The sequence below is a fragment of the Drosophila serrata genome, unplaced genomic scaffold (assembly GCF_035046125.1).
Source record: "Drosophila serrata isolate PLE 108 unplaced genomic scaffold, ASM3504612v1 contig_171, whole genome shotgun sequence".
NCBI classification, from domain to species: Eukaryota; Metazoa; Arthropoda; class Insecta; order Diptera; family Drosophilidae; genus Drosophila; species Drosophila serrata.
In genome coordinates, this window is record NW_028257069.1 from 117,659 (window position 1) to 142,988 (window position 25,330).

At 38.2% G+C, this 25,330-nt stretch overlaps 1 protein-coding gene and 1 long non-coding RNA gene across 10 annotated transcripts in view; one reads left to right on the plus strand and one right to left on the minus strand.

Annotated features, from left to right (window-relative positions):
- Positions 1-25,330, plus strand: part of LOC110185344 (aminopeptidase Q) — a 280,831-nt gene that overhangs the window by 15,197 nt on the left and 240,304 nt on the right. The gene's annotated exons all lie outside the window — the stretch shown is intronic.
- On the minus strand, positions 13,566-20,059 carry LOC147644469 (uncharacterized). The gene is made up of 2 exons (XR_015270448.1): positions 15,550-20,059; positions 13,566-15,471 (listed from the first exon to the last, which is right to left on the minus strand). It is a non-coding gene; the product is annotated as an uncharacterized LOC147644469 (long non-coding RNA).

The window sequence follows — 25,330 nt, forward strand, 5'->3', positions numbered from 1 at the left end:
TGAACTCGGATGGCTGACGTTCAAGGCTCGGTCTCGATCTGTTGTGGATCTTGATGGATTTCGAAGACCCTAAGAGAGAGCTTAATTGATTCTTTTATTTCTCTTGGATTCAAGTGCATTCGCTCTTGGATACAGTGCTCTTTTGAAATTTGATTTTTTTTGTTTTCGAGTTCGGAGAATGTTTAGACAATAAAATTGTTTAGTCTACTACGGGAACTTGTGTTTATTCTACTATCGGGCTCGTGTGGAGTTGTGGTGTCCGATGACTGTATGGTTATCATTCGATGATGATTCATAGTTTTACATTTGTCGAATAAGTAGGCATGTGCTAAAGTCCGTTGGACTGTAGATATGTCACTCCTCCAATTTTTAAATTTTGGGCTTTCCTCAGGCAGATAATGTGGGATAAATCATGATGTTATTTTCCGGAATGATCTGATCATTTACAATATGTTCCGGGATCGGTTGTTCTTCTTGTGTTTTCTTATATTTAACAATAAGTTTCTTAGGTATACTCTTAAATTTATAGGTGACATATAATATTAAACTTAAGATTGTAATGACAAAAGATGTAAGACATATGATTTGAAACATGCTGTAATATTTTACATGGGATTCAATTATATCTTTTGTTTGAATGTATGCAAAAGGATTTTTTGGTTATGTTGTTAACAATATAAATTGACTGTGTAAAATTTGCAAAGTTGTTTGAAATTATGAATTCATTTATTTGCATAGTACAATTCTTTATATTAATAATGTTGTTTCCTTGAATAGAAACTCTATTGTTGATGCAATTTTGACTAACAAGTGTTTCTGGAATATTCCAGGTGACTAATATGTGTGGTTCCACATAATTGATTTGGAAATCTTTGTGTGCTTTAGTGTATTTGCATTCAGTAGGTTCTTGCTTAATAATTCCTACCAAACATTTGTCGAAAATTGGTTTTCTTCCATGTGTGTTAAAGACCTTATCTTGTTTAATATAAAACTTATCAATTACAGATTCGGATGTAATTGGACTCGTCAGGATATGGGACTTATTCGAATATTGGGACTTTCATTACTTCGCTAGAAACATGGAAAATGATTAAAACTTCGTTTATATCTGTTTTAAGCCAAGTGGATGTTTTAATTTTTAGAATTTTCCCAGAATTTACTTGTTAGAAATAATCGTGTTTAAGTAATTTCGTAAAAAAAATTGAAAATAAGTACTGCTACCTGTTGGTCTTTTTCCTTTTATATTTTGAATTTGTTAATGATATCTATCCCGCTATTCATCATATTCAAATCGTGATTCTGAACGGAATATTCTGACAAATTATTGATTTTGCCTTCTAACTCATCTCTGTCATCCTGATTTAGGGTGTCGAATAAATATTTGTACGCTGTTCCTACAATATTTACCAGACCTCGTTTGTTTCTCTTAATTATTCTCAAACCGTTTATTTCCCTTTTTAGTTTTTCGACTAAGTAATCTATTTTGATTACATCGGGAAAATATTTCGCCTCATCCAATAAATTCTCAAACATTAGCATGGTCTTAGTTATGTTTATGCTTAAGTAGTGATATTCGTAAATTGTGGGTATCTCCGTAACTCCTGTTTTGAATAATAGGTATCCATTTTTAGCACTAATTGTGTTTACTTCTATGCTACTGCCTTGGACTATGGTGATAAGAGTGATGATTGCCAGACATATAATCGTTACACGGAACACGGGGCATCTCTTAATCTTCTTCGATGAGTCTGGAATTATCGTATTTACTTTGGTTAGTCTTCTTTTGTTTCTTGAATTGTAATGTATTGTAATTCTTTGACTTGTAATGTACGATTTTCCTGACTCTTTTGTTTCCTCGAAGTGTTTATCGTCCACTTGTCTAATCTGACATTTTTTTTTTAATGGGTTGGTCACCTTACTTTTGACTAATGGGGATTGCTTATATTTTGTATCGACTTCATAACTATGTCTGTTTTTGCTTAGATTGTCAATTTTGTTAATTTTATTTTGTTGTTCGAAATCGGGGCTTCCTGCAAATAGAAAAATATCTGCTGGAGTTCTTTTAGTGGCATTGTGCTGATTATGATTATAAACATATAGGATCGTTTCTAATTTTGTACATTGATCTTCTATATTTTGTTCACTACCAATAATTCTGAGTTTCTCATTTACTGTCTTATAAAACCTTTCTATGTCAGATACACCATTTTTACTTGTGGTGATGGTTTTATCTACGCCTTCTGATCTTAGTCAGTTTTGCAATGCTATACACATAAATGCTGAATCTTTATCCGCTTTTAATTCTTGCCGTTTTCCCTAGCAAATGTCTACTTTTTACTTCAATTAGGTTATCAAATTTCGAATAGATAGTTATGCAAGATAGGAAGGTTTGTTTCCCTGTTAGATAAAAGTCAATTACGTTAGGGTATCGTTTTAAATAAAAGTTTCGTATACCTATGTTCAGTTTTAGCTATGTTGCAAACTTCGCATTCATTGATTATATTCTGAATGAGTTTCTAACTGTTAGGATAGTAATATTCTTCTCTAAACCAATGAATGGTATTTTTTTAATACCTGAGTGTAAAAGTTCCTTATGTTTCTTTAAGAGTAAAACTTTAAATTCTACATATGTTAGAATATCAGTTAACTTTTGAGTACATCGCAACAATTTTGTGAAACAATTAGGGCATATGATATATGCCCTATCAATATATGGCATTTGGAATATCTGAAAGTAGTAGTGCTTTTCTTTATGCACAAAAATTCTTTGATGAGGGTTTTGGCTAACTCGATCGTCATTTTTTTATATGTGATTTTTATTTTTATTTTCCGAAAATAATGACTCGTGCTAACTTTGTGTGCTTCTCCTTTTTCTATCTCTATTTGCCTAGAGAAGAAGTTTAGGGGTCTTTCGGTAATGGAGATGTAATTTAAGTTATCTTTAGCAGCACTATGCATCTCTGGAAAGTTGCCGGTGCATTTTTAAGGCCAAAGGGCATGCGGGTATATTCGTAATGCAAATGTTTGGTTGAAAACGCTGTTTTTGCAATAGATTTTCCTCCATCTGAATTTTATAGAAACCTTTAGCTAGATGAATAGTAGTGAAATACTGACATCTTTCCAATTTGTAAAGTATTTCATCCATTCTAGGAATCGGAAATTTATCATTTATTGTTATTTCATTGAGATTCCTATAATCAACTACTAGTCTGAATTTAAGTTTACCTGAGGCGTCTGCCTTCTTTGGATTTACCCAAATAGGTGAACAATATGGGGTCTTTGATTTTCGAAAAATGCCCTCCTCTATCATTTCCTTAATTTGTTTATTTACCTCCTGATCAACACTCTGGGGGTTTTTGTATGGTTTGCGATAAACCGGATCTTCATGTTGTATTTGGATAACATGTTTAATGGTACTAGTGAAAGTCAAATTCTCACCTTCTCTGTACTGAATGTCTCTATATTTGTATAGGACCTTCTTCAAACATTTCTTCAACATTGAAATGTTCGAGTCTAAGCTCGTTACATTCGCGTAATTCGTTATTGATCGCGATGTTAGTTTTATTATCAGCAATGAATGTGGGATCCGATTGCATTGCATCTGCATCCTTACTGTTTTTAGGAGTAAGGCACTTCAGGGGTGCGGTCTTCTCTATTTTTTGTTTTGTTTTGGTGTTAACCTTTTTTTTCTTTTGGACTGAGACACTTTGCTAGTGAGGTCCCATCCGTTTTAAATTGGGTCAATGCATCTATTTGATGCGGTCTCGCCCTTTTTATTTGGGTCAAGGCATCTTGTTGATGCGTTCTCGCCCTTTTTCTCCTCATACCTGAGTTTATAGATTTTTGAACCTAAGGTTACAGTCTCCTTCTCGTAGTCAATCTTTGCTTTGGTATCTTCTAAATATTGACGACCTAACAGGAAATCATAATTGTGAGAGAATTTATGCACATCGAATTTTTGTTCAAACGGACAAGTTACATTGGGCTTAATGATTAATGCTTTTGATTAATTTTATTCGGCCCTTTATTGAATATACCGTGAGATTTTCTTTAGTTTCCTTTAAGTTAAATTTAATTTAATTTAATATTCTCTAATGATATTGATGGACAAGCATGTGTCAATCATACCTTTGTAAAGATTGTTCTGATACGCAATTTTTACATATGGAGTGGCTCTTCCTCTTTTCCCGTGTCCGAGGTTTTCGAGGCAGTTTGATGAAAATTTACGTCTACATCCATTTTGTTCTGTCCACTGCTACTTTCTCTTTGTCTTGTTACAGGACCTTTATTATCTGGGCTATGCGAAGTAGAGGGTTGATAATTCAAGGGGTTATTTTGCCTAGCTTGACTTAAACCATTCCTAAAGTTGTGAAATACTTGGGGGTCATCAATAGGAGGGCTGCTTTGATTACGATTCTGGTTATTTCTATTTCTATTACTGGATTGATTATTATTCTGATAAGTCAACGAATAGTAAGCACTTGTATTATGTCTGTGGTTGTAATATCTTTGATTGTTGCTTTGATTTTTGTTTCCCTTGTTCTTGCGATTATGCTCGTTAAGTTTTTGTAAATGAACGTCTTCAGGATTTGCATCATTAATACCTAGTTACATAGTGGCTTGTCTTAACTTTGGGATAGTTTTGATATCATTGCGAGCCAACGACATCTACATTCTATCAGGTAGTTTCTTATTTATTGTAGTTTTGATAGTCCATTTTAACATATCAGAATAGTTACTCAGAATTACAGGGTTACTTTCTAGTTCAAATTTATCAAAGATATTACGATGCTGCACTTTCAGCATCTGGATGAACTTACTAATGCTCCCGGGGTATGGCGTCTTTTCTAGTTGTTTCACCAGCGGCACGTACGGTCTGTGGTCCTTAAATGAAGTGGAAAATGCTCCTCGGATCTTCATCCATGAGGTTGCTCCTGCTTGAGTCACAGCTTCCAATGCAGTATCTACTATCACTCGCTTGATAGCGCCGTAAATGATATGAGCTTGACGGTCATGTTGTGTGGTTGGTTGGTTGGTTATTCGTAAGCTAAAAAAAATATTTTATTTTAGTTAAACCGAATTATTACAAGATATTTTTTTATTGAAGAACACCGACCGATTAATTTGGTGTCTCAAACTGAACTCATCTTATTGAACTAGGATGGCTGACGTTCAAGCGTCGGTCTCAATCTTTCGTGGATCTTGATGGATTTCGAAAACCCTAAGAGAGAGCTTAATTGATTCTTTTATTTCTCTTGGATTCAAGTGCATTCGCTCTTGGATACAAGTGCTCTTTTGAAATTTGATTATTTTTTTTTCAGAGAATACAATTGTGTAGTCTACTACGGGGACTTGTGTTAATCTACTATCGGACTCGTGTGGAGTTGTGGTGTCCGATGACTGTATGGTTATCATTCGATGATGATTCATAGTTTTACATTTGTCGAATAAGTAGGCATGTGCTAAAGTCCGTGGGACTATGGATATTTCACTATATATATATATATATATATATATAATATAACTAGCTGTACCCTGCCACGTTTCTCTGTGGCATATTGTGTTTGCACGCATGCCTGATGCCGTTGAGATTTTTCAAATACGGGAAAGACCTGGGACCGGTCACATTCACCAACATCATGTGAAGAAAGAAACATTCATCTTGATTAAGATGCACTGTATAAAGTCTACCGATTGTATTCTCTTTGAAGATGCCAGGTTGTCCTTCGACGGGCTCGCTTCGTTTTCGTCGCGCGAACACTTTTTTAGTGGCATTCCACGTGTAATAAGGGGCACTTCTGAATACACCAAGGTTCTGGCAAAAGCATCTTCCTGGCATATGGTGATGAAGGCAGTCACTTGTTGTCGCAGGCGGATTCAGGACTCTTTCTTGCACATTTAGTGAAAGAGACGCGTTGACCATTCTCCAAATGGACTGCCAAGTGAACTAAAGCTGGATAGCGTTCATGATTTGGGAACGAAAAAATTCGCCATGCAGCCTCGTTGCTGCTTATGTATCTTCCAGCCTGGTATTGAGAGATTTCATCGACAACTCGTACTGCATTGCTGTCACCATTTTTTGCCTAAACACCAAAAACTGCCATTACGCTGCCTTTATTCACGTACTTGCAGATATATTTAATCGATTTCACGGAATTGCAATATTCTACGTTGATGTTCTCTTTGTATGATTTTGACAATAGGGGTCAGTATGGAACCACCCAACGATTGCCTACCTCAATATCATTAATTCTCATGTTTAAAGCTGTCAAAGTCACGCCATCATCAGTTGACCCTCTCCTATACAGAGGATATCCATAGTCCCCTGTTACGGTGTTGGCTGCAAATGCTCGAGGATATCGCTTGGAACACTTCCCGTCTACCATGCATGGTGAACTTGGGTTGAGGGTACCACATGGGCCATGGATCATGTTCTTGATGACAACTGCATGCAAATCCGTATCAACCTCTGCCCGTGGAATCTCAGCGCATATCACATCGTCAATTTCGTCTGGAGTAATTTTATCATACAGCCAAATCAGTATGTGCGCATGCGGCAAAACTCTCTTCTGCCATTCTACTGACAACATCCAGCACCGCACAGATCCAAAAACTCCATGTTTCACATTGAAATCCATCAGTGACTTGAGCTTTTGTCTGAAAACACGGGCTGTGAAGTCATGCCCATCCCTAGACGATTGTCCAGGAAATATCAGCTGTACTATCTCGTCCCAAGCTGGATTGCATGTTAAGATGATAAATAAGTCTGAACGGCCGTAGCAACGAACATATGCCATGGCATCTTGAGCATATTGGTGCATGTGGCGTGGACTACCTATGTATGAGGATGGCAAAATCGTGAGCTTTCCAACGTTGATTGTATTACGGTCATTCATCACAGCATCCCGCAAATGGATATATTCCTCGGACCGAAGTTTCGTCTGATTCAATCGGAGGAACAGCCAACGTTCTGTTTCAAGTTTTGCATACATATCGACAATGTACTGATGAAACAAGTGACGACATTTCAATATATGATAGTCTTCGGTCCTCCGAACCATTAATCGGTATGAGTAAAAGTTCATCGCTCTGCACTTTTTATTCGTTTCTACACCATTGACTGGATCTACCATCCTCACATTGAAATGGTATCCATCGGCACCATCCCAGAAGATGAGTGGATACTGCAAAGCATCGTAACACCGGTGAGTTTCTGCGACGTTTACCAATCGATCGTTTCGTCGATGGAGAATAATATCTCGAGGTTGGAACTGATCCCCGACTATGACAATTGCCACTTCGTCTATAGTTGGAGCATTATATCTCCTGATATGTTCTCCAGCAGGCGTTTTGTCTGCATGAATGACAATTTTATGGGTATCCGAAGGCACCATATCGATTGCTGTTTTAAACAAACACACCAAATTTTTCTTTTCGTGAAAATACTTCTGTAGCTGCGAAATAATGTGCCTCTTCGGCGAGGTATTGATTCCATAACGTGCATCTACTTCATCTCCATCATCACCAATGAAGTACATTTGAAGAAATTTGTGTTCGCTGTCTGGGAATAGATTTGTCCTTTGATTTTAAAAGTTGGCATGAATTGCGCAGTTATAATTTCCGCACCAAATGACGTCATTTGGAAGCAAGAGTTGTATTTCCTAATGTTCGACAGGAAATGCTTCGATCCAGCGAATAGAGAGTGCAGAGGCTCTGGTGGTGCTTCAAGTTGAGGCAATTCCACTTTCCCGGAAGCGCAACACAATCCTTTTGGTTCGTTTTTGAATGTGAGAGCCTGACAGTGAGCTTTCCAACGTTGGTTGTATTACGGTCATTCATCACAGCATCCCGCAAATGGATATATTCCTCGGACCGAAGTTTCGTCTGATTCAATCGAAGGAGCCTGACAGTATATGCAGACCTGATGCATCCGGCCAATAATGACATTGCGATTCGAGCTATAATCAACAGATGTATTATATCGGAATGCAAGACGATTGTATTGCAGATTTTGATCTTCTGCAAGCTTTAAACGCGCTTCAGCTACCCTTGCCCTGTCGCTTTCATTATTTTGAGAGTGAATCAAATCGATTGCTGCAGAACGCGACTGCCTAACTCGCAATCGTTTTCTCTCAAGCCTATCTGCTCGTCTTTCTGCTGATTCCGCGTTGTACATCTGCATTGCTCTCAGCCGCTCAGTCTCTCAGATGGAGGCCCGCTCTTTGTCAGTCATATTCGTAATCTTACGTCTTTTTGCTTCTGTATTGCGAGTACGACGAACCAAACTAGACTTCTTGGGTGGCATGAATTCGTTTCTTACTGAAACTGAACAAAAATATAAAATTTTAATCTCCTATTTCTTGGTTCAATATTTTTGGGATGTTTGACAGGAAATGCTTCGATTCAGCTGGCTGCCTGTAGAGGGCGCAGCAGTAGGGGCACGGGGAAACGCAAAAAAAACCTGATATATTCGCAAACGCAGATAAGGTATCAACAACAAAAGTAGACAATAACCGAGCTGGAACCTCAACGCATGTTGTGTCAAAATTTGGGCTTAAACGGTTCAAAACTTTTCAAGTCTATAAAGGAAGTTGACACGAACAGAGCATTTTTATATGTATAGATATAAGTTATAAGTTCCCACGGACTGACAGTATATAATATAATATATATATTTAGTAGCTTTAGACTGCAAATGTAAAACGCAGTGCTGAATCCTCGTGAAGAGCTCGTGCTAATTAAAACTGTTCGAATCTGTCTCGTACCTGAATGATGGCAGTAGCAAGAATTACTTGGTACTACTTGCAACATGAATGGGCTTGAGGAAGTGATCTTGAAGCTATTGGTTGCTGCTCTACCCCGTATCAGTGAAGAATAGTGTTGAATGCAGCCATAAATGTTTGGCAACTGCCTAAACTATGATTTGTCGCTGAGCAATATCGACATTTTATTTCAGTTCTGCGATGTCTTTTTGTGCATTAGAAGGTCGATTTTGAATATCCTTTATAAAAGTTTGGTTAGGCTTCCCATAACTTTTTTTTACTCCTCAGCAGCTAGATGTTGGTATCACCGATTAACTTTTTGTAAAAAAGCTGTTCCTCAAAACGGAATTTTGCAGTGTGATCTAACTGAAACATTGTTATGTGAATAAAAAATGCGTTATTTATTTCCTCTTCACAACCCAATGATTGTAAAGATGCAGAGGGCTGTGATACCTGAGAGATATCAAACAGCTGAGAAATCGTGTCAAAAGAAGATCAAATAATTAATGTAGTAAATGTTATTTAAAATAGCCAATGCCTTTTCAAAATTGAATTCCAAAATTTGAAACGCTTTAGAGTTCCTAATGCATCACATGTAAGCAAGTGGTTGCATTTTTATACATGTGTTAGAGGTTGGTCATAACGGACTAAACTCTCAAAAAGACATACGATTTTTGTACTCTGAATGAAATCCATTAATTTTTGGTGACTGGCGCGAATGACCATAAACTCTAATGTCTCGTTGACTAACTCTCTGAGGTGCCACTTCTCTTATTGTAAACCAATCATTCATTGGGTTTAGTACATTATTATATGACGCACAAAAAATTTCCTGTTTTTTTTTTTCAGAAATTAACACCATATAATTTGTCAAAGGCAGTTCAGTTTTTTTTTTGTATTTATTTGGAGGTTGTTATTTATAACTGGTACTAAGATAAAATAAATCCGCTTGAAGAATTTTGGTAGATAATGGCTATACCGGTAACCGGTGTGACCACAGAAATTGAAGAAAATTCGAGAAATGCCCACAATGACAGCTTAAGCCATGTTTCTTGTAAACAAGGATTTTTAAGAGATATTAAAATGAATTCGAACGGAGTGGATATTGGAAAAATATTATTTGAAGTATTTGCCGCTATGTACCTAAATATTTTCTCCATCTTGGCTTTAAAAATATATATGATTCTTTATTTCACTCGGGATTTAATTTATTTTCCAATTTATTATGTGAAAAGACATGGCTGTACTTACTGCACAAATACACACACAGAGTGACGAGAATGATTTCCAAAAAAATTTCGTTGAGCACAAATAATCTAGGAGACAAACCCAATTCTCAGTTTATAAGACAGATATTTTCAGGGACGTAAGGAAAGTTTGATGGTTATTCTGTAGCATCAACAAGGTTGCCGAAGCTTAGTTAAAAATGGACTGCATGTTGACAAATTTTTTTAATTGGCTTTTCACCATAGACCGATTAATTTTAAAAGGCTCAGTTAGGTGTGCCACGGGTGGAAATGGGCTTCACCACTAGTCTTGGCACTTAAAAAGAACAACTTTTCTTCATTTGTCTATCTTTATGGGAAAGACAACGAATTTGCCACCCTTGAGCAATAATAACTAACGAACGAATAGGTCGATTATATGCCGTATTTATTTTCTTGTTTTAACGTTCTCTCCTCGGAGCTGCAACTACCGATCGAACCCTTGGCATCAATACATATATGATTACAATGTAGCTTAGCTTAAAAGATAAGGGGAAAGAAGAAGAAAAGTGGGAGAAATAGATAACAAAAGAGAAGAGCTAAGAGCGCAGCAGGTGCAGCCATACACCAATGCGCTCATAATTAGGCGCTAGCGGTCTGCTCCGAACATACTCCCCCCATTGGAAGAAGTACTGTTCCAACTACATCGGCATCTTGGGGCAGAATGGCTTGATACGATTTTGTGGCCTCCAATTGGCCATTAACTTTTTCGCAATGTGGTCAACTACGCTTGTGATCCTGCATATGAATATTTCACCTTATCGTAAGAGAGCTGTTGCATTGCTCTTGTAGCCAAGAAGGCAGCTGGCTTTGCTACGGCAGCAAGTGTGTCATCATCAGAATGATTACTAGGATCCTTGACGATGGCAGCTAAGACAGACTGAGGAGCCCTCCAGGCACGATCCAACCAAGTTGGGTGTTCTGAAGTGTTGGCAAAGCACTATCCAAATGAATTTGTCCCGTAGCCATTATTTCAAAAAAGTGGCCAGCACCAATTATAAGATCTATTCGATCTGATCGATTAAAGTGAGGATCAGCGAGCGATATATTTTGCGGCATTTTCCATGATGTTGTATTTATATTGAAATGGGGCTGATAATCAGTGATACTATTAGTCACGACCGCGGAGAATGAGGTAGCTTGCATCCTGGGATTGCGCTGGAATGTCGACTGCCTCATCAGAACTCAAGGAAGATTTACCAATCCCAGAGACTAGCGTTTGCGACTTTCGATAATTCAAATTTAGTTGCTAGGCGAGAAGTTATGAAGTTTAGCCGAGACGCTGAGACCTGGTGACCAGGTTGGGATGATGAATGTAAACATGATATTAATGCTGATGAAGATAATGCTGATGGCTGAGAGTTTAGAAGTGGATCGGATGATAGAGATGAGGCTGTTGATGGTACAGATCGGTCTTGATTGATATGCAACAATTGAGGCACAGGTGCAACTTCTTTGCTTCTCTAAATCGAAGATTCTGACTCAAATTTAGAAATCGAGAGCATTTGGGCAAATATTGATCTCTCGCATCACGAAACAACCATAGAGGAAGATTTGAGCTAGTAGCTGAAGTAATAAATGTGATTGAGCTATACCAATGCAGGGTTTTTCCCACCTGCTGGCTTGGGTTTTGCGTTACCAAAGCTTGATCCAAATTTTCCAACATCCTACACCTCCTCTGCAATAACGACTCCATAGAATCCCAAGTAGATAGATAGTAGGCAAATCCTCTTCCCATTTTTCGCGCGTCCTCTGATCGAGCTTTCGTGCGACGATGTGAATCAGCAATCCATCCAAAATTTGTTGCGTAGTGGCAAGGGTACGGATTGCTCACAGATGCGTATTCGTGCAATCGCTTTACTCCCAAAGGCTCTTGGCTGATCCCTTCTCGACACCTTTTAACCTAAATATTCACTGTACGTGTGCCTGAAAATGTAGAACTTTATAATCGAATCAATATGTGAGTAAATCCAAAGCCATTTTATAATTGGCATTCGAGGGCTCAAGCGAACGTATGGTCTCTAGAGCCTCGCCGCCTAAACTTGACCTTAGATATTGTAATTTTTCAATATCACTTAGCTCCTCGTCATTTTCGATGACCGTGGTGAACGTCGCAATAAAATCCGGCCAATCAGAATAGGATCCATGGAACCGAGCTATGTATCTCCAAAATTGGCAACCGAGGCTTCCTAGATCGGAAAGAAAGATCTGGATGGTTAATAATGTCTATGGATGTTGAATTTGCAGCCGTTGCAGCCGGCGATTTCGATTTGCGAAGCGCCGCATAGCCTCGATTTATCTTCGCCTTCACATCCATGAACGCCGTGGAGAATTCGATCCGATGGTCGCTTGCTATCTCCGAAAAGTATACCAGCCAGGGTACGCTGTCGCTTACTGGCATTCGCTCATAAGCGAACAAGCAAACTCACATACATACCTACATACATAACTACCCTGCAGTACCTGTCATTAGTAATTCATCAACGTTTCATCAACAGCGAGGGGGGTGCTGTTGATGATTCATCGATGACAGGCCATACAAACTTTTGATAAATTTAACATGGGCATGTCCTAGGCTGTCATCAATAAAAATTCATCAACAATAAATCGATGATTCATCATCAATTCATCGATGTATTGTTGATGACACATCGATGGAACATCGATGTTTCATCAACAATTCATCGATGTTTCATCATCAATTCATCGATGCCTCATAAACAATTCATCATCAATTCATCGATGTTTCATCATCAATTCATCGATGTTTCATCAACAATTCATCATCAATTCATCGATGTTTTGTTGATGACACATCGATGTTTCATCATCAATTCATCAATGAATCATCAACAATAAATCAATTACAAAACATAATTAAGGGATTTCATATTCCAATTTATTCACTTTTTTCATATTCTATTAAAAAGTAACATAATAAATTTAAAATTATACATTAAATAATAAAAATAATTAAATTAAAAATAGTTCTTATAATAATAATACAAAATAAATTAAAAATAATAATAAAAATAAAATAATAATAATAAACATGAAAAATTAAGTATTGAGGTACTGGAAAACGGTCGGTCCGCATTCTAAAACGCCATCATCCCTTTTCCTTTTTTTTGTGTTGTGCCTCCAAATTTTATTGCGCAACGAAGGCTTTTAGTCAACAGTTTGGCAGCTGGCTCCGTTGCATCAACTTGACTTATTGCATCTGAAAAGGAAAATATGGAAAATAAATCGAAATCAAAATCTTAAAAAAAAATACATAATTACCTAAGAGTGCTGAGTAAAACTCGAAGCCTTTTCGTACACTTCGCACCATCGATGTTGTACTCTGAGTACAATAGCTGTATGCAGACACGAAGTGGGAAAAGAGGAAGGTGTACACGAAATAGAAGACAGAATTGATACGAAAGTAAACTTTTTTAAATCTTTAAATAAAAACTCACCTGCTATATAATTTCAATTACCGAAAATTGAACAGAATATGTATATGTATAATTTTTTTTTTCAAATTTGGCCTGCGCACACTTCTTACTTAGCTCACTGTTTAACTGCAAGTGAAAACACGAAAAAAGGAAAGGAAAAAAAGGACCGTGCCTCCAACAACAAAACGAACAACGATCCGGAAAAACGGATCCTCAAGTCCGTTTTTTTCTCTTATTGTTCGTTTTGTTTCACAAAGTCCCGTTTGGCTAACTTGTGTCCGAGTGTTCTGCTTCCATTGGAAACAGGGTATGAAGGATATATCCGACTAGGAAAAAAGTTACTTAAAATGTTGTTGCAACTCAAACTATTTATTCGATATCCAATTATTTTTTCATTCGCGTTTTATATTTAAAGAATATTTATTTCTAATACTATCATTAAAATTGTTCATGATAATATATTATACACATATAAATGCTAAATTTCTAGGGTGCGAAACAGTTGGTTCGATAATTTGCTTTAGGCTCATCTCGCTTGTTTGAAGAGTGAGTGAGACAGTGAGAGAGACAATCACCATGGCAACATTAGAGCGTAGGCTCCGTACAAGTCGTAGTCGGCAGAGCGTCGACTTCATAGAAGTCGCAGTCGGCAGAGCGTCTGCTCTATAGAAGTCGCAGTCGGCGCGTTGATGACGGGTTGATGACAGTGGCTATTGATGACACGCGGTACTGCAGGGTATTTAAACGATATTAAACTGCCAACACCGGGTTGCAGGCTCCGAGCCAAAGAATCACGTCGGGGTCACTAAAATGTTTATGGGTAAGACAACGAATTTGCCACCCTTGAGCAATAATAATTAAAGCACGAATAGGTCGATTATATGCCTTATTTATTTTCTTGTTTTACCGTTCTCTCGTCGGAGCTGCAACTACCGATCGAACGCATGGCTTCAATATATATATATAACTAGCTGTACCCTGCCACGTTTCTCTGTGGCATATTATGGTTAAGAGGGCACTTCTGAATACATCAAGGTTCTGGCAAAATCATCTTCCTGGCATAAGGTGAAGAAGGCAGTCAGAGTTGTCGCTGGCCGATTCAGGACTCTTTCTTGCACATTTTTTTCTGTGAAATAGACACGTTGACCATTCTCCAAATGGACTGCCACGTTTCTCTGTGGCATATTGTGGTTGAACGCATAAGAAATAAGTCAAACAAAAAATAATCATTTTCAAATTAATTTAATTCTGTAATACTTGTTGGTATACAATATTCTTTGTTTCTCCATTCTCCGCGTAAATATAAAGACTTTTTGGTTTTCCGACTCGTGAACACGCAACATATAATTGTCAGTGTGAAAAACAATCTTCATCCAAATCCAGACCACACAACTCCAGAGATTGACCTTGAGCTTTATTTATGGTCATTGCAAACGCCAAACGAATGGGAAACTGCAATCTCTTGAACTGGAACGGTGTATCTGTCGGGATCATAGGAATCCTAGGAATGAGGACATCTTCACCTTTGAAAGGACCAGTTATGATCTTTGCTTCTACTATGTTGTTCATCAATTTCTTGACTGCGAGTCGCGTACCGTTGCAGAGTTTCGGCTGTTTTATATTCCGGAGCATGATAATCGGCACACCTATTTTTAATTTTAATATGTGTGGTGGCATTCCAGGCAGATCAAGTGAGTTTAGAAATTCGGTAGGGTAATTAACTGCTTCATCTGCCTCCACAACGGTATCTATCGACTTATATGTAATTTCGTCAGTTTCTATGCTTTTTTGGATTACATGATTGAACTGGTAGACATCTTTGTTCTTGGCAGCGAGAATCGCTCGTCCACTGAGCCAATCGTGATTCCTATTATTTATTCGGATATTGGGGAACACTTTTTGGATAAGTTCTTCCTTCGATGTAACTAAATTACAGAAATTCCCGGGCAATACTATTTTTCTCGACGTCTCATTGACTGGCAGCTTTCCGTTCCCAATGTCCAGTAGCTGTCGTGAGAATACGTCGGCTGAGTCATCGTTCTGTAACTGGACACGCATATTCGTCTTCAACTGTAATGTACGTACATGTTTCCACAATATAGAATATTTCAGGCAAGCATTTATCTCGTCAGCTGGTGTCGATCGGGAAATCACAGGCAACGTTTGTCTGAAATCCCCTGCGAGCAATATTAACGCGTTCCCATGCATTGCTCTCAGCCGCTCAGTCTCTCGGAAGGAGGCCCGTTCTTCGTCAGTCATATTCGTAATCTTACGTCTTTTTGCTTCTGTATTGCGAATACAACGACCCAATCTCGACTTTTTTGGTGGCATGACTTCGTTTCTTACTGAACCTGAACAAAAAATAAAATTTGTATCTCCAATTTCTTCTTTGAATATGTTTTTAATGTTTGACAGGAAATGCTTTGATTTGCCTGTAGAGGGCGCAGTAGTAGGGGCACGGGGAAACGCTAAAAAAATAGATATATTCGCAACCGCAGATAAGCTATCAACATCAAAGGTAGTCAATAACCGAGCTGGAACCTCAACGCATGTTCGCTAAAAATCTGGGCTTAAACGGTTCAGAACTTTTCAAGTTTCTTCTTTCAATATGTTTTGAATGTTTGACAGGAAATGCTTTGATTCAGCTGGCTGCCTGTAGATGGTGCAGCAGTAGGGGCACTTGGAAACGCTAAAATAATAGATATATTCGCAACCGCAGATAAGCTATCAACATCAAAAGTAGTCAATAACCGAGCTGGAACCTCAACGCATGTTGTGTAAAAATTTGGGCTTAAACGGTTCAGAACTTTTCGAGTCTATGAAGGATGTAGACACGAACAGAGCATTTTTATATATATAGATTACAATGTAGCTTAGCTTAAAAGATAAGGGGACAAAAGAAGAAGAGTGGGAAAAAATAGATAACAAAAGAGAAGAGCTAAGAGCGCAGCAGGTGCAGCCATACACCTATGCGCGGATAATTAGGCCCTAGCGGTCTGCTCCGAACAGTCTATATAGACCGAAAAAGTCTCAGAAAGTCGGCCAATGAATATAATCGGTCGATAAAGCTGGATAGCAGAATTTGGGTTCAAATTTACCCAGACGGTTAAAGGTTTGAAAAAAAACTGATTAGAAACGTATTAGGTCATGCTGAAAATATTTTAGAAGTTCTGGATTAATATATATAATACATATTTTCCGCTTTAGTATTTTGTGGGAATTACTTTTCTTTATTTAATGGATTTTAAACGGAAAGGTTTGAATTAACTCAATAATTTCCCCTCAGCAAAATGAAGAATATACGGTCACACTACTATTGATAAGTAAGCACATGAAAGTTTCTAACTAAATTAGTTAGTTGGAATTTTATAAAAAACTAGCTGTACCCTGCCACGTTTCTCTGTGGCATATTGTGGTTAAGAGGGCACTTCTGAATACGTCAATGTTCCGGCAAAATCATCTTCCTGGTATAAGGTGAAGAAGGCAGTCAGAGTTGTCACTGGTGGATTCAGGACTCTTTCTTGCACATTTCTTTCTGTGAAATAGATACGTTGACCATTCTCCAAATGGACTGCCAAGTGAACTAAAGCTGGATAGCGTTCATGAATGGGGAACGAACAAATTCTCCATGCAACCGCGTTGCTGCTTATGTATCTTCCAGCCTGGTATTGAGATATTTCATCGACAACTCGTACTGCATTGCTGTCCCCATTTTCTGCCTGAACACCAAAAACTGTTGTTGTGTTGTGTTGGCTGTAAATGCTCGAGGATATCGATTGGAACACTTCCCGTCTACCATGCATGGTGAACTTCGGTTGAGGGTACCACATGGGCATGTTCTTGATGACAACTGCATGCAAATCTGTATCAACCTCTGCCCGTGGAATCTCAGCGCATATCACATTGTCAATTTCGTCTGGAGTAATTTTATCATACAGCCAAATCAGTATGTGCGCATGCGGCAATCCTCTCTTCTGCCATTCTACTGAATACATCCAGCACCGCACAGATCCAAAAACTACATGTTTCACAATGAAATCCATCAGTGACTTGAGCTTTTGTCTGAAAACACGGGCTGTGATGTCATGCCTATTCCTATATGATTGTCCAGGAAATAACAGCTGTACTATCTCGTCCCAAGCTGGATTGCATGTGAAGGTGGTAAATAAATCTGGACGGCCGTAGCAACGAACATATGCCATGGCATCTTGAGCATATTTATTCATGTGGCTTGGACTACCTATGTATGAGGATGGCAAAATCGTGAGCTTTCCAACGTTGGTTGTATGACGTTCATTCATCACAGCATCCCGCAAATGGATATATTCCTCGGACCGAAGTTTCTTCTGATTCAATCGGAGGAACAGCAAACGTTCTTTTTAAATTTTTGCATACATATCGACAATGTACTAATGAAACAACTGACGACATTTCAATATATGATTGCAATCGGTCCTCCTAACCATTAACCTGTATGAGTTAAAGTTCATCGCGCAGCCGGTCAGTCTCTCGGATGGAGGCCCGTTCTTCGTCAGTCATATTCGTAATCTTACGTCTTTTTGCTTCTGTATTGCGAATACGACGACCCAATCTCGACTTCTTTGGTGGCATGACTTCGTTTCTTACTGAACCTGAACAAAAAAATAAAATTTGTATCTCCAATTTCTTCTTTCAATATGTTTTGAATGTTTGACAGGAAATGCTTTGATTCAGCTGGCTGCCTGTAGAGGGCGCAGCAGTAGGGGCACGGGGAAACGCGAAAAAAGTGATATATTCCCAAATGCAGATAAGCTATCAACATCAATAGTAGACAATAACCGAGCTGGAACCTCAACGCATGTTCTCTAAAAATTTGGGCTTAAACGGTTCAGAACTTTTCAAGTTTCTTCTTTCAATATGTTTTGAATGTTTGACAGGAAATGCTTTGATTCAGCTGGCTGCCTGTAGAGGGCGCAGCAGTAGGGGCACGGGGAAACGCTAAAAAAATTGATATATTCGCAACCGCAGATAAGCTATCAACATCAAAAGTAGACAATAACCGAGCTGGAACCTCAACGCATGTTGTGTAAAAATTTGGGCTTAAACGGTTTTGAACTTTTCAAGTCTATGAAGGATGTAGACACGAACAGAGAATTTTTATATATATAGATAAATTAAGGATTATTTGATTGAAGAACTGTTTTCGAAGATTGTTTGTCTGTTTCCATACGCTTGTGCATAAGCCGTATGTCAATATTGAAAATATGATAAAAAATCAGCGCTTTGACTTGACGACGAATAAGAACTCGTAGAACGACGCAGAACATATTTCTGTATGTATGTATGTAAGGTAAGTATGTATGTGGGTAAGAAAGAGAGTCTTCTCCGCTCGCCGAAACCTGGCACCAGCTCACCACGCAGGGGCCTGAAAGGTTAAGCGAGGAGTTGAAAGCCAAAGCGCAGTATAAGCCAGCTCTTAAGATTCAGAGCCCAATCCAGGGCAAAGCGTCCCTCTCCCAAGAGAAGAAGGCAAAACTAGCCTGGGCCAAGCACATGAATTCAAGCAAAACATAAGGCGAATGCACAATATCGAGAGCTAGGAAGAGGACAAAGCCACTTTGGTAGAAGAAGAATCTCTCGCAATAATCTAAGGGAATTTAAATTAAAAATCGCCAACAAAGTAAAAGATTATAGATTTACCGTAGAAAATCAAATCATACTCAGGCATTACAAGAAAAGAAATACGTAGGGCGCAAAGAAACGGGTAGACTCCAGAAGTTGCTATCATGGCACTCTATCATACAGAGTCAGCTCAAACGCGATGACGGACAGTGAACTGAGGTCAGTGAAGACGCCCTCACAGCACTATTGTATTTCACAGGATGCACGGAGGTCGCCGATACCAACTTGAGAGGAGAATCTTCCATAAAATCTCATATCCTCTGGAAGAATACACTGGGCTACAGACTCAATTGCGGGGAAAAAAGAACCAGGACTAGATGGAATATTCCCGTACATGCTACAGGTGGCCAAAGAAGGGATCACCACCACATGGCTAGACGCAATATACTCAGCTTACATAAGCATGGGCTTTATCCCTATCCAATGGAGGACATTTCGGATTGTCTTTTTTTACTAGATAGACGCGAGAGAAGGAAAATAAATAATAGAACGAGGAAAATTAGGATACATTACGAGCTAATTCTACAAGTAATAAGGTTTTTAATTTAGAGAGTCTTTCAATGCCATCAACATATTTAAAGAGACGATTGTAATCGGTACATAAAACCAGAAAGGGTTCATATACTTCAAACTCTCTCCTTCAGAAATGTACTACAAGGGAAAAATAAGTTCTAGACCAAGCAGACAGGGGGTCTTTATGTAAAACGACGACGCCAAGCATCGTTCTACGGTTAGCTAGGGAGGGCAAATTAATTAATTTGAGTAAGGCGGTAATCTTAAATCAGCAACCCAGGTTAAACCTCGAGTGCGGTTACTCCGAATTGAGGACTCCAAACGCATGAACCATACTTCAATAAAGGGTGAACTAATGACGTAAAGAGCGTCTTTGTAATATAAGGAGAATCGAGTTCCATCGACCACCTTTTAATAAATCCCAGCATACCTGTGGCTTTGTTAACCATGCGATCATATCGGCTCGAAGGTTACGTTGGAAGCCTCTAATAATAAATGAGGTAAGCTTGAAAAGATTAGTTGTGGTTGATCTTCGCCTCATAAAACGATGCTGACGTGGAGAAATAACGGATCTGCATAAGTGTTGCAAGGGGGGAGTGATTACATTCTCGAAGAGTTTAGGAATCGCCGATAACTCAAAGATATCCCTATTGTTACTGGCATCCGATTTGCTACCTTTTTGTGGAGTGGAATATCAAAAGATTCCTTCTAAATAAGGGAAATTCTGAGGATTCTAATGATAAGGTAAAAAACTTAACAAGGGGAAGACACAGAGCCACGGAGCAATACCTAAACACGCAGCCTAGTATTCCATCGGGACCTGGTGAATATATTCGACGTAGCAAAAGAATATCTTAAGTGCTAGATGGAGAATAAGTTGTTTTAAAAAACTCTGCAAAAAGATCGGCGATGGCGTGGTCAGAGTTTGCAGTGGTATTTTTAAATGTAAGCGAGTAAGGGTATAAATTGGGTTTACGCTTAGTGTTAACAAAGTTATAAAACTGTTTTGGGTTCTGCACAAACTGAAACCTACAACGAGTCAAATAATTTTTATAATACTGAGCATTAAGTACGGAGCGCTTAAATAACTTCTTCCTGACAAAAGCAGGAAAAAGCAGCCATGTGAGCCCCAAGGATTATAGGCAGATAAGACTTACTGAAGACTCTAGAAAAACTACTGAACCTATACATCAGAAACGATGTCGGAAGACAACTGTCAACCAACCAGTACGACTACACAAAAGTAAAATCGTTGGAGACGGCACAACAATCCTTAGTAGCCACCATTGAGAGAGCTCTGCAAAATAAAGAATATGCGCTTGGAGTATTGTAGACATCCTGGGAATTCAACAACGTAAGCACAGACGCAATAGGAGCGACCAACACGCAACCCGCCATTAACTTCTGCATAATAAACCTATTAATTTGTAGGTGGGTACAATCAGATTGGGTACCGCTTCCGTGATGAAGGGAGAGTACAGAGGCACACCGGACCGGGGAGTACTGTCGCACCTTTTAAGGAATTTATCGAATCTCCAAATAAAAGGGTAATTTTTCTTAACTAGACAGAGGGCACTTGCTACTTCCGTAATAGTACATACATATGTATGTACATATCTAAGACTTGGCCGGCAACCGTCACTTCATTTGACGATGGATGTTAGAACCAGTTGGGAATCATATAAGCAGTCGGGCGAGATTTAAATTCGAAAAATAGACTTGCAATACAAAGGCTATTTGCCTGTAAATTTAAAAAAAAAGGTAAACGGCCGCAATCAGAAAAAACCGCCTTAAATTTAAGAAAAATATTTAAATTAACTCTAACAAGAAAGGAAGCTAACTTCTACACGTCGAAGATTATATACCCTTGCAGATAGAACTTCGATGATTAGGAATCCATACAATATAAATTATATATATTTATGTTAAAAAACAATGAAGTAATACCTGCTTTCATTTCATTCACCTGTACATACTATTTTCAGTTTTACATTCACAGATTTGAATTTTTGGTCAACATCTAACGATCGGTTACTGAAAATGTTATCGCCACCGCGATTGTCAGTCTTCCGACAACAGCCACCGCCATTCTCAGTCCTCTCAAATTCCTCGATCGTTCCTATGGGAGCTATACGATATAGTCGTCCAATTTTTATAAAATTTACACAAAATTGTAGAATAAAATGAAATGGCTATATCTCAAATTTGATAAAATTCTGTTGAAAACTGAAAATGTTATAATTTTTTTTTTTTAATTTTCCGATCATTCCTATGGCAGCTATATGATATAGTTGTCCGAGCCGGCCCTTTCCGACATATATACGAGTGAGAGTATATAAAAGAATAATTACAAAGTTTCATTCAGATAGCTTCAAAACTGAGAGACTAGTTTGCATAGAAACGGACAGACGGACATGGCTAGATCGACTCGGCTGTTCATCCTGATCAAGAATATATATACTTTATATAGTCGGAGGTGCCTCCTTCACTGCGTTGTAAACTTCTGACTGAAATTATAATACCCTACAAGGGAATAAAAATTGTGTTTATGACGGCTTATGAAAAAAATTTCTGAATTCTAGGGAATTAATTTTTATGTCGATTTTTCGTAAATCTAAAAATATATTTGTATGAGGGTATGCATATTGATATAGCCATAACTATTTGCCCTTCCAAACGTCTATCGAAATGCCCATAATTAATAGCTCAGTTAAACATGGTTAAGTTGTTGGACAGCTGAGGGTCAGTTGCAATGTAATTTGCTACGTAGAGTCCGAATCCGGCATGATAAGTCGCCCATCACATGTATGTCATTATTAAACCAACCGCGACAAAAAGGAGTATTTTTTAATAATAATACGACGCACATCAAGTGGGCAGAGGCAAGGCAAGGTGTCTTAACATATTACGTAAATTACTTTCGATTCACAATTCAAAATTTAAAAGAAAATAATAATTATTGTAAACGAAACAAAATACACGGAAAGTATCAAGCTCATCAACGTTGGTCTTACACATATGAAGGGCTATTGGAAAATGTCGAGTCTTACAGGGATTCTTAAGTTGATGAAAAGAACGTTGGAGCATATATGTCCGTTATTTCTACACCGACTTAGGTGATTTTTGAAACATTGGGAATTGTGAGTTAGAAGTTAGTTGGTTAAAAAGGTCGACTTGCGTCCCAGTACTGGTAAATTTAGACTTCAGACTTCAAGTGTTAAAAATAAGAAAGTCGACGAGAACACCATGGCGCTTGTGAGACGCTTCGGGTAAGGGAAACGATGGGACTTATATGTACAAAGGAGAGTATAAAGAAAAATTAGCTTGGCTGGTTCGACTTCTGGAAAAAGAATTGAAGGAGATGAGGTTTCTAGACATATATCCAGTGTGGGGTAATAAGTGTATTCAGGACAGGATAATGGAACAATTCTTGAGATGAGCGCTTTGGCAAACTCAGACCAAAAATTTCTTACGTAATTCAATTGACCCAAAGAAATGTCGATAAGACCAAGAACTAAGTCAGAAGAGGCAGACGGAACAAGAAAATTTGAATCAGGTGATGGCATCCAAGATATGGAGAAAAGGTTAAAATCACCTATAGGTATCAGGTGGTCATAAACACCCAAAGTTGAGTGACAGGTGCTGAAGATATATAGTAGCGTCGGACCAGGGTCGGATGTACTAGCATGAGACATAGACAAAATAATCATGAACTTGAATAAGAGTCGCAACAATCTCGAAAGTATTATCTGAGTTGGTTATGGGAACCATTTCTGAAATGAGATCAGATTTCACAACCATAAGAACGCCGCCGCTAGAACGTATGTGACGGTAACGCCTATAGACAATCTAGTTGCCAGTCCGAGACAGAGTTGTTAAGCCACGTTTCAATGAACGTTGGCTTCAATTTAGACACTATTAGCGTGCAGCTTGATAAGTTTCCCTAGACTGCGAGCATTCTGACAGTGCAGAGAAAAGGAATAAATTACTGAGGTGGCTGCAAGCTCAGAAATGCGACGAGTTAGACCACGTTCAATAATTGAACGACTCATCCTCAACGCCAGCTGAGTCATCGATAACAGCCGAGGTATCACCATTGTGTTGCGTGTACTGAGACGAGACATATTTTTGTTTCGCGACTCTCCTCTGATTAAACATCGGAAAATATTCTCGTCTTTATATAAGGCAAAACCAGAGCCGATAAAATAAAGATTATGGTGGAAAAGTTCAAATTTTCTTACGCTAAGGAATTTCATCTTTTAAAATAAATGTCCCTAAAGAACTTTTTAACACTATTTGCTATACCAACTTCTGGCCAGAGTACGTTGTTGTTAAGGAGTTTGAAGCGAAGGAAAAGAAAAAGCGGGCTGTAGGAATAACTCTTCCCAGGCCTGATAATACCTCTGCGCCTTCTACGTCTTTCAATCCCTCTAACTCCTCACTCATGTTTGAATTATTAATTATTATTATCTTTGCTTCGTCGCTGATCCTGTGAGAGCCATTTTAGCCAGGGTAGCTCCTCTGACGCAGCACGACGATCCGTATCATCCAACTTTCTATGTGACTCTTGATCTGACGTACCAAATATATCAGACCGTTCAGTCAAAAAAGTCCTATGTTTTCGCAAGACGGACTTTGAACGGCTGAATAATTTTATATACGAGTTCAATTGGTTCGATCTATAAATGTGCACTGACAAGCCAGTTGCAGTGCATATTTCTTACAATGTCATAAATTCATTTTTATACCCTTGCAGGGTATTATAATTTCAGTCAGAAGTAAGAAACACATTGAAGGAGGCACATATGACCATATAAAGTATATAGTGACATATTCACAAATTCAGCTATGTTCCAAGAAATATGAATCTGCAGCGTAGGCGATCCCACGCTGAACCAATGTAAACAATTCACATCCGGAGCAAGCAATGCTCCTTCTCAATAACATAAATAATTCTTCAATCAATATCCCAAGCGGGCGATCTCACTCCCCAACTCTTGTAAACAAAGGGCAGTAGAAGTAAGATTTTTGTCACAATAATTTAGTCTTAAGCTGAGATCAATTGAATAAAGACGTGAAGCGGAATATTCGTTTGTTTTAATTCAACTTAGCGTTGTCCTTAGTCAACTGACGGGACATTCGTTCGACTCACAATTTTAAAACACTTCACTGGCGCAGCCGGTAGGATACAAAAAGTATCCGAAAAAAAAATCCTCGAGTGAAAAATAAATTAAATTTTTTAATTCAGTTCTCGAACAATAATTACGCAAAACATTTTAAAACACTTCAACTTGGATTATAATTCCAATTCGGTTGTCCAACAAAAAGTGGAAGAACAAAACAAAACAAAAACACAATAAGTCCAACGGCACCTAACAGTTAATAACAACAAATAAATTTAAGAAAATTAATTTAAACAAACACTTCAACTTTAAAAAAGTGAAATCAAAAATAAACTAAAATAAATTTTTATTTTACTATAACAACAAATTTACTGTAACAATGGCACAACCAGTTATCGTTGCACTAAGCGACAACAACCTTGCTGAAGCTCGTCGGCAACTAAAAGACATCATGCCTTTTAAGGGTGATCCAGAAACTCTCTACACTTTCGTCAGCAGAGTGGACTATGTAATTTCACTCTACCAAACTAATGATGTGCGACAACAGAGGATTCTTCTTGGAGCCATCG